Here is an 11,120-nt window from a genome sequence, read left to right on the forward strand (position 1 = left end):
CAATAAGAATACCATTACATATTAAACTGCTCCTGTTTAACCAACGTGTCAATAAAAATATCAACTATTTCACATGTTTAACATGCTTTAAATCAATAACCTCACCAGTTTTTGGTGAAATCAACATTGTTAGTGTTTTAACTCAGAATAAAATAAATCACTCCATGCGAATAAATCCCCATTTTTCTCTCTTTGCATAAAATACACCATTTTACATGAAGACTTGTTCTCTAAACAATAAAAACAAACATTTCACACATCAGCACAAAACAGCTGTGTGCTAAGACCAGTAGAAGAAATGTGCATTTTAGGGTGCTCCTCCAAACTGAGGTGATCTTATGGCTCCAATAAACCCTGACAGAAGAATGGAGATTCAGCATAGCACCGCCCCCACAGCGTGAGGCAGCAGCAGCAGCAGCAGCAGCAGCAGCAGCAGCAGCAGCAGCAGCAGCAGCAGCTCATCTACCAACAGTCAAAGGATATCTCTCTGATTTGCATGTGCTCCACTCCTGAAGGTGTCAGGGTTCAGACTCCCAGCAGGGCGGAATGAGTTGGCCGACGTGATGACCGATTATTCTGGTGTCAAACTGGCGTCAGGACTCCTCCTGGCTCTGATTAATGTGGTCACTACCTGCGGCGCCACAGAATGGACAGCACATCTGAAATTAAAACAAGAGGACAGGCTTGGACGCCTGGGATAGAGGGTTGAATGTAGTATTTGAACGATAATCAGTCTCTAATCTCAGTTTATCTCATCGCTACCAGCAAGCAGGCTCACAATAGACAAGCAAAGGGGCAGCGTGAACATGTTAGTAACATGAACGTCCCGTAATGTGAGGCGTTGTACAGTGATATCTTTGAATTAGCATTTTAAGTTAATTTTATGTAAACACAGTCAAATAAAATCACATTACCACGCTACGCCGTAACTTGATTTTCTTCCCGCTCTTCTTGGAAACCAAACGTCTGTCAGCCGTCTCGTCTCTTCTTGCTACTGCTCTGCGTTGTGTTGAGTGTTGAGTGGGAGAAGGAGACTCAGTGTTTGGTATTCGCCCAAACAGGTGGTGTAATTTATTTCTGCACAGAAATAAATTTGAAAAATGCAGCAGCATTCATCCACCGGACCAGGGGCGCCACCAGAAATTTTCAAATTTCATGAAAGGTTCAAATTTTGCCCCCCCCCCCCAAAATTACCCCCCCCCCCCAAAAAAATTACCCCCCCCCCCCCCCCCATCATCACAACTGCACTTTTGTCAGACTTTTCGTTGCCCCTTCATGGACCATGAGTTTGTGTGACTTTAAATGAACGTATAAACTTAATTACAAACTTATTTCATTCAATGACGTAATGCACAGCAATAAATCCACTATTGTGCTCTCTGTATTTACGCTTTCTACTAGGCAGCAGTCACGTACAGGTTTTTCTGAGCTGCTTACACACAATTTTAAAACAATGTCCTACTCATGCTGTAACTTCTGTCTTGGCACAGTTTGGTTCGAACATATTCACTCTCTGCAAATGCGTACACACAGCTTTCTGTGCAACATACAAATACCTATAAATACCTATGGAAATCCTGTGGATTTGAGTGTGTAGGTAGAAAACTGTGCTGTGCAAAGCTCTGGCAAGACAGAAATGTGAGTGAGAGAGTAGAATATTGTGTGTCGTGTTAAAATTGTGTGTGTAAAAACCTGTCAGAGTTTGACTCTCGGTTGCCCGTTCATGGACCGTGAGTTTGTGACCTTGTATTGTCATCGATGCTGCTGTTACATTATTTGACCAGTAGATGTCAGTATGGGCCCAGACATCAGTCAACCTCCATAAAAATAAACATGAGCAACCTTGTCCAGCACACTGTTTTGGACTGTTCGTCATTCAAATGTGCAAAAGTGGGTTTGTATGGAGTTTATGTGTTCCAACCTCCATGCATCACTGCATGATAGTCTTTTATCTGTATGGATTGAAACAGATTTACATTTTGTACACTTCAGAGCCAGAGAGCCCCAGGAAACATGAGTCAGCACAATTTTCTGCCTTGAACAACGAGGCAACAGTTATTTCATCAGACATAACGCGCCGCAAGAGATCCACTGAGTTTTTGCTTACTTTTAGGCAACACAAATTTATGATGAAACAAATGTTTGAATGTTCATAAACAGATATGCCAAGTGCACTGGCACAAAAAGGGGTCAAGTCAGAAGAGCTACATTGTTACACTTCACATTTTGAAACCACACCCAGTGAGCTTTGAGATGGCTTTTTTACATCAGAGGCAAGAAGAACACATGGGATGCAGAACATTTCATGTTCACGTTCACTGCCAACGAGCGACGCTCTTTTTGTCTGTTCTCTTGACGGCTGTTTTAGCGGTCAAATTTCTATCTGCTTTTTCATGGCTGAATTACTTTTCTTGTCCATCATCTTTTTTTTTTCTTGTGGTGAGCAGCGTACACATTTGAATTATTTGTTCCTTTTAACAAAGCCTGGAAAACTTTCTGAAGTGCTGAATGTTGTGTTGATTTGAACTAAGAATCTGACCAAAACTCGATCATAGACCTGCGACCTAGGATGTCCTGGTGCCACGTGCACCGGTGGGCATCCTTATGTTCAAACATGGTGTTCATTATGGACAAACTGTGACTTGCACAGAAGTCCAATAACTGAACACCACTCTGGTTCAGGTCGGGCCTGCCGTTCCTCCCAATCACACCCCTCCAGGTCACGCTGTCGTTGCCCACGTGAGCGTTGAAGTCTCCCAGTAGGACAATGGAGTCCCCAGCCGGGGCACCATCCAGTACTCTTCCCAAGGACTCCAAAAAGGGTGGGTACTCTGAACTGGTGTTCGGAGCATTCGCGCACACCACCGTCAGGACACGTTCCCCGACCCGAAGGCGCAGGGAAGCAACCCTTTCGTCCACCGGGGTAAACCCCAACGTACAGGAAGAGGGTCGAGGGGCAAAAACATGTGAGACAAGCCCCCAGCACCAGCACCACCCCACCTCTCCCACCAGCTCGTTGAGGTTTCACCACGTTTCAAAATAATGCGTCTCAATGGGGTTCCAGCTTTCACTGAGTGGCTGCCTTTTTTTCTGCCCCAGTCTGTGCAGAGATAAAAGCAATTCCAATCCTTTTTTGTCTTTTCCCTGCCATTTGCTGCCTTTTTGTACTTCAAGTTCATCACCAAAATATTTCCACTACATACAAACAACATGAAGACATCTTCACTTACACTGCTCACACAGTAAAGACTTCAATGCCCAAGTCGAGGCGCCGAGTCTTCTTTGTAGCAAAGTCACAAATTCAATATTTGAAGTCCAGTGAGCGAGCCAATTCCCTTTCAGCTGAAAGTGTTGCAGGACCCTTCAGGCTCTCTTGCCCCATGGTCGACCTGAGGTGACTCAGGATCAGTCTGAGTTCACTGAATGCCCTTCCTCCACCAGCAACCGTAACGGGCAGAGGGCAAAAAAATCCAAAGTGCACACAAACCTCTCCAAAAATGCTCTGGAGTTGCATTTGATAGACTGCATAGAGCAGATCAGGACGAGTGCAGTCAGAAGGGAGAGTGGCAGAATGGACTGCACTGTTTCAGGGATGCAGGCCAGTGAGATGCATTGTAGTGAACTCACACTCAGCCTTCCATGAGTTCCCCTAACAGTCAATAATTTAACTGAACTGTGATAAAGGCTGGAAGTAACACAATAAAGAAATCAACTATAAAGAATGTGTGACAGATTAGACCCACATAGGGATACCCACACGCCCCCAACCCACAAGTTGGGTTTGTGGCAGAGCACTGATGGACCGGGGCCTTAAAAACTAGAATCCTACAGCCTTTATGTACTGCTTAGCTCCTTCTCCAAACCTGGTTCCAGTAGTTTGGGTGGGCGTGTCCTCCTGAAGCTGAATCTGTGCATATTTAGGGCACCCATTAGTCATGAGCTCAGCACCAGCAGAACGTAGTATTTTATCTTGTACTGAGTCCAGTTTATCTCGCAAGTTCACCCACTTCAGCTGTTTGTTCACCGTGACGACAAAGGCAGCGTTTTTAAATGAGAACTGGCACTGCACCGCTCGCTGTAAACTTGTTCTCCTGGTTGGCTCATCGGGCCGCGTTCATCAGAACCCTGCTCTCATTCACGAGCGTTTAGAACTCTCAAGGCCAGTGAGCCTACCTTCTTGGAGAAGAACTGAGGGACCAGTTGTCTGCCTCTTTTCTTCCTCTCTTCTTTCTCCCGTCTTCCTCTTCGTTTGAGCCAACCAGACTTCATTATTACCGCTCGTTTCTCACACCGTCCATCAGCGACTCAGCGGCTGTGAGCGCACACCTGCAGCAGCGGCAGAGTGACGGAGCTCAGAGCGGCATTCGCGGGTTTGAATTGGACTGCACCATTGTGCAAGAGGGGGGGGGGGGAATGACAATGTGATGAAGAACTCAAGAAAAAAGTAATGGAAATCGACAACCATGTTTAATTAGCTCATTTTAAGTTATCTTTTTTTTTTTTTTTTTTACTTTACAGCCCCACTGAGGGCCCCTGTCAGTGCTCGGGCCCTTAGAACCGTTCCCATGTACCCCCCCCCCCCCCAGCAGCGCCCATGGTCATGCCATCCATTGGATCACCAGCCCTGTGAAAACCTCTTCATGTTCATGTGTACTTCATTTTACAGAAAATCCAAACGATCTGGTGGCATTTTCAGGGGACACAATGGTGCAGTGGTGAGCACTGCTGCCTCCCAGCAGGAAGGTTCCAGATTGGAGCCCCAGCTGTGTGAGTCTCCATGTTCTCTCTGTTCCTGTGTGGAGTCTCCATGTTCTCTCTGTTCCTGTGTGGGTTCTCTCTGGTACTCCAGCTTCCTCCCACAGTCCAAAGACATCAAGAGAGGACGAGGCTGATTGATACTCTAAATTGACTGTAGGTGTGTCTGTCTCTATGTGTTGGTCCTGTGATGGACTGGCGACCTGTCCAGGGTGAACCCGCCTCATGTCCAATGTCAGCTGTGATAGGCTCCACCCCCCACACAAACCTTGACATATAATCAGTGTAGAAAAGGAAATTTATTGACACTCATGACTGAATCTGTCAGAACTGAACTGGATAGAAACTCTGAGAATTCAGAGGAAAGACCAGGAGGGAGGAACACAATAATAGATAAGAGGAAATGTGGAGTCTGGATTCTTTTCTCGAAGGAGACGGCAATGACAGTCCTGCAGAGTGACATCACTGACATGACTTCAGTCATGTGACTGGATGACTTCAGTCACGTGACTGGATGACTTCAGTCACATGACTGGATGACAGTGTAGATGCCAATGTAGAGGTTGGGGAAATAGTCTCTGAGAATCCAGCTTGAAGCCACGCCCTCCTTGTTCTTCTTAAACCCAAACAGCGACCATCAGTCTCCCTCAAATCCTGTACTTGGGTTCAGTGTTGCTGTTCCATTTTGCAGCAGTAGGTGTCGCTGTGATACCAGGTTCAGTTCAAGAGTCCCAACTCCAGCTCATGTTGGTGACCTCAGTGGCAGGTAAAATGGTGCTTCAGTGGATCATGTGATCAACTCATGTGTGTCCTCACTGCTCCACAGGTCTGTCAAATGTTCTGTAAAATAGTTGGACCCAGCAGAGCTGCTAGATTAGGAGTTGATGGAGTCGTTGCAGATACCAGGGTCCAAAGTCCAGCTTGAACCTGGTTTGTGCAGTTCTTTGTCAAGCTAGCAGCCATTCTTGTCACTGCCAAGCTAAAGTGACTTCTGTCAACAAAGGTCAACATACAAAAGGATATTTCTACTGGCAGTTCAAGATTTTGATCAAACTCCTTCTTCAGAGCTGGAACCTTCCTCTTGTGTCAGCTTTCTGTTCCCATCTCTATGGTAACGGTCAGTTTTGACCCACGTCTTCAATCAGCTGTCAAATAAACTAAAACAATTTTCTATCCTCCAAGTTGTTTCCATCTCTTGGTGACCTTGTTAGGCTTCCTTCTCCATGGAAATATTGGTTTGAATATTTAGTTGTGGGCCTCTGGACCTTTTTTTAGTCACTAAACCCTCGATTTCAGTTAAAAAATGGTAAAATGAACCTCAAGAAAATCCTAGAAATGAACCAAAGGTTGTTGTGTTTCCTGACCGTTGCTGAGGGTGTTAGAACACATCTCTGACATGGACTGGTTTGATTTAGTATTCATTTTAGTATCATTAACTATTGGAGTCTCTGTGTGTAAGAACATGCATGTGTGTGTGTGTGTGTGTGTGTGTGTGTGTGTGTGTGTGTGTGTGTGTGTGTGTGTGTGTGTGTGTTCAGATGCTTGTGTGTCACTTCTGTGTGTTCCTTCCAGAGATGTTCCTGCAGTTGAAGCACCATCCGTCCGTCCTGCTGTCCTGACTGCTTGGGCAGTCCTGACCCTCTTTCTCCTGGAACCAGGTCCTGAGGGGGTTGTGGCTGTGGCTGTTCTGGTTGGTGTTGAGGCAGGGCTGCTGAGGAGGACGCTGGTGTGGATGCTCTCTGTGTTGCTGATGGCATGGATGGAGTGCTGCTGAGCTCTGCAGGTGTCTGAGCAAGGCTGCAGCGTCTGGGTCTCGGGGCGTCCGTTCCCTTCCCTCAGTGTGTGGCTTGACCAGGGAACTTCCCAGCTCCTCCACAAACATTCTCCTCTTGCTCTTCTTGGTTGAGCTCCACTCCTGGTGGATGTGGGTCCACAACACCAATGTTTCTATGCAGACTCATCAAGGATGCTGCAAAACACAAGAATCCACCACAAGACTTTCTCTTCAACCATGTTGAGGTCTTCTTGGCTGTGATGATGCAGGTTCTCTTTCTTTTTTTCTTCTTAAAAAAGTCAATAATAAATGTTATATTAAAAAAGTTGATCATCTTTTATTAATTACTGTATTCTGTTTTGTTCCAGTGTTGATGATCTAAACCTGATATTTAGAAAAGCAGACAGCACAAAAACAGAAAATGCCACCATATCATTGAAATTTTCTGTCATGCATCTGAATGTGTTGACTCTTTTTGTTGAAGCCCCTCCCCTCTGTAGGGCTGGTGGCGCAATGGACAACGCGTCTGACTTTGGATCAGAAGATTCTAGGTTCAACTCCTGGCTCTGTTCAAACTTCATAAACAAAAGCTTTCACACCTGAAGTGAGAACCACTGATCAAAGTCACTGAAGTCCTCCCAGGTTTCCTCCTTGTCTGCTGGAAACATGAACACATGAATGATCCTGCTACCTCTCATGTTAAGCTGCACTTGACAGTGACAGCAGGAGAACAAAAATCCCAGTGTGTCATCAACATTTCCTGACAATCAATGATAGAAGCTGTTGAGTTTCTGGATCAGAACAAGGAGAAAGGAGCCCCAATGAAAGAGTGATGGTTCTTGATTCTGATTTTGTTCTTCACTCCTACACCAGAGAGTGAAAGTGAGGGCTGGCTGGGAGCAACTGCCTGCTTCAGAGTGGGAGGAGCCTCAGGACTTTCCAGTGAGAGCTGCAAACTTCCACCAGCGCCCAGTGCCAGCAGGTCTTCATGATGGAGCTGAGAAGAACACAACAACACCAGAGCACTGGAGAGGAGCACAACACTTCTTTGCTTCCTGGCCACTCTCATGTCTGTCTGTCCATCTGGAGCTGGGGGGAGGAGCTTCACATGTTTTTTATTTTCTTAAAAAGGGAATGTCATGACTTCCTCTGTATGTTAGAATATGAACTATTAAAAATGTTCATCCCCAGTTTAAAGTTAGAATTAAATTTAAAGTAGAAAACTCTTCCCTCTTCAATCCTGTCACTCAGTGTTGTAAACTGTTTCAAACAAATTCTACTGTTCAACAGTTCAAGTGTTTCTAATGAAGCTGAATGTTCTCCTCTACTTTCCTCAATTGGGTTTCTTTCATGTCCTCCTGAGATCAAAGACAGAATTCTAGGTACAAATAAAGACACTATCAAAGCCCTGATGACATCATCATCAATTCTGTCTTTGATCTGTGTCTGTCCAGCCTGTCCTGAGTGGATCCAACAGTTTCCCATGGGTGACACTGTCGTGGTCTCTCTCCTGCTGTCTCCAACTCTCAGAGCGCTTCTACTGGTTTCTCCCCATCGTCCCTGTTGCTAGGCAGAGCACTGGTGAGGACTGAGGCCAGTGATGTCATCACCTCCAGCTGAGACCTGCCAGGTGGTCCTGCTTCATTCAACTCTGCTGCCTCTGCCACTGTCCTGACTGGTGAGGCTGACAGCAGGTTCTCTCTCATCTAAACTCTCTGTTTACAATGGAGGCTGAAATCCTTGTGATTGGTGGTTCAATCATCAGGTCTGTTGAACTCCCAGGTGCCACCACCTGCTGTCTTCCTGGTGCCAAAGTTGTGGACATTATTGAACGTCTCCAGGACTCATCGATCTCCACCCCTCAGCTCACATCCTGATTATACAGGTGTGTGTGAATGACATCACAAAGAGGCAGCCAATCATACTTCATGACCAGCTTGAGTCTCTTGCTAGTTCAAATCAGAGTCTGGGTAAATTCTGTGTTTTTTCTGGCTCCATCTCTGCTCCTTCCAGAAGCAGGGAGCATTTCAGCCTCTTTACAGTCTGCATGAATGCTGAAAGGCTTCTGTACTGTTTGGCTTTGCTGTTCCCTGCAGCTTGGACATCAGATTAGAACGAACCACACTCACTAACTCACCTGTTCTTAACCACTGAGAGCTGATTTGGTTAAACATGGAAAAACACTGACTCACTATGAGGATGTTCTCCTGCCCTGTGTGGGTGGAGCCAAGAGAGTAAAAAGACTGTGAGACCCAGAAATCAGGGCTTCTTCTCCTCCATCTTCAGGTGGTCAGACTGAAGTCTCAGCTCTGACTCTGGATCTGTTCTCTGTGTGCCAACATAAATGTGATTGGACCAGAGAAGTTGATGAGGATTTAGTGAACCTTTCCACTGAGGTGGAACCATCCTGGGAAGAAGGAGAGGAAATGAAAGCTTCTCAGTGTAAAGTTTTAATTCAGCTGGCCAGCAGTTGAACCTAGAATCTTCCGATTTGTAGTCAGACACATTATCCAGTGTGCCACTACCCCTGAGATCAGTGTAGTGTGTTCATGTGAACTTGATTTTACAGAAAATACAAACACTCTGGTGGCATTTTCAGGGGACAAAATTGTGCGATGGTTCGTGCTGTTGCCTCACAGCAAGAAGGTTCTGGGTTTGCATGTTCTCCTGTTCCTGTGTGGGTTCTCTCTGGTACTCCAGCTTCCTCCCACAGTCCAAAGACATCAAGAGGGGACGAGGCTGATTGATACTCTAAATTGACCGTAGGTGTGACTGTGAGTGTGAATGGTTGTCTGTCTCTATGTGTTGGTCCTGTGATGGACTGGTGACCTGTCCAGGGTGAACCACGTCTCTCACCCATTGTCAGCTGTGATAGGCTCCACCCCCCATGAACCACTGCAGATAATCAGTATAGAAATGGAAATTTAGCTGCTATGTTGAATCAGAAAAACCTTTTGAAGTAAACTTCTGCTTCAGTCAGAAAGGAGACTGTTGTTAACTCACAATGGTTTGTGATTCTGCAGTAAGATCAATTTGTTTTCCACCCCTTTTATCAGATTCACATTTCTAAACTAACAGGTTTATTTTGCTCCTTTCATTTACCAGAGGACAGTTTTGATCCATCAACCTCTGGGTTCTGGTCCCAGCTCTCTTCCTCTGCTCCTCTCTGCTCTACCATCTATTGAACAGGTCTTGATTTAGGAGAGCAGGACTGAGACAAGAACAGGAATGTGAGTGTTGAAGGTTCACAATTTGGCTCTGAAGCCTCAGCAGGTAAAGATTCATCTCTTATTTCAGAGGTGATTTGAAGAATCCATTGTTGCTGAACTGTTGATGCTTCAATTTCTGGACGTTCACTGGTGGAATGTTTGAGGGTCAGAGGTGAAAAGAGGACAAGTGCACCTGTTGTGTGTGATGGGGCACCAGCATGGAGGAAGTTGTCAAACATTTCCAGGAAATAGCGTGAAACTTCAAGTAAAGAATTAAAATTATTTAATTCTGTGTTTAACTCCCAGGCCTCTGTAATAAAACACCAGGAACAACTGACTACCTCACCATGACTTCACCCTGATAACCAGGAGGTAACCTGGTAGTCAGAGCAGTGGTGCTCAGGTCTGTGGACTCAGAGGAGGGTTCTTCTTCTGGTCACAGGTTTGAAGACATCAGCAGCCTTGTTGGAGTCAACTGGGATGTTCCTCTCAACAGACAGCAGCATTAAATAAGAGAGCCTGTCTGCTCCATGGCTCCTCCTGAGCTGGTCCTGGATCAGCTTCCGTTTGGAGAGTCACCGTTACACTGAAGCAGAGGTCACTGGCAGTGCTGCATATACTGGGAGGAGCCTGTGGCTCTGGGTACACTGTGCCCATGTTGTTGGCTTGAAGGCAGCTCAGCGTTACTGCACATTGGTGTTTTGGAGAGTTCAAGATGAGGAGAACACCTCAAGATCAGGACATTTTCCTCCCACAGTGATAAAAGCAGCCAACACCTCCAGCACAGAGAGGCTGGGAGAGACCTGCCACACCTCTCCAGAGACCTGGGACATGATGGCAGTGGTGGGATTTGAACCCACGCCTCCTCAGAGACTGGAGCCTAAATCCAGCACCTTAGACCACTCAGCCACACTACCTCACTGAGCTGTTCTCTGAGTTGGTCTGCTAAAGGCATGTTGAAGAGGAAGTAACATAATGATTTCAAACTTATTCTGAAGGGTGACCCCTTCCCTCCCGTGGTCACAGGAAGTGACGACAGCACCGCTTGAAGAAGCCAGGAAAGAAATGGTAAAAGGACTCAATTTAAACAGAGCCTTTCTACCTCAGCACGCCAAGCTAGCAAACCCCCTTTTGTCTGGTTTGGACAGACAGACAGACTACTTTATTAATCCCTTTTGGATGTTCCGCGAGGGAAATTGCATAAAACTAGCTAACGTAGCTAGCTAAATTATATATACATATATATATATGCATATATACATGTGCGTGTGCCTGTGTGTACCTGGATGGTTATGTATATGTGCATAGTGACAGGAATAATCATAATATTAATTGTTCTTAATTGTTATTATAACAATAATAATGATGATGATATAATATAA

The 11,120-nt window shown here is 45.6% G+C and overlaps 1 long non-coding RNA gene and 1 other non-coding gene across 2 annotated transcripts; both read right to left on the minus strand.

The window, feature by feature from the left end:
* Positions 1-500: 500 nt before the first annotated feature.
* Positions 501-4,316, minus strand: LOC147270748 (uncharacterized). The gene is made up of 3 exons (XR_015115721.1): positions 4,174-4,316; positions 915-1,077; positions 501-631 (listed from the first exon to the last, which is right to left on the minus strand). It is a non-coding gene; the product is annotated as an uncharacterized LOC147270748 (long non-coding RNA).
* A 6,257-nt stretch (positions 4,317-10,573) lies between these two features.
* Positions 10,574-10,655, minus strand: trnal-uag (transfer RNA leucine (anticodon UAG)). The gene has a single exon. It is a non-coding gene; the product is annotated as a tRNA-Leu (tRNA).
* Between the last annotated feature and the right edge of the window lie 465 nt (positions 10,656-11,120).

Source organism: Aulostomus chinensis, chromosome 1, assembly GCF_037954235.1.
Source record: "Aulostomus chinensis isolate RoL2024-O1b breed Wild chromosome 1, RoL_Achi_v1.0, whole genome shotgun sequence".
Lineage (NCBI taxonomy): Eukaryota > Metazoa > Chordata > Actinopteri > Syngnathiformes > Aulostomidae > Aulostomus > Aulostomus chinensis.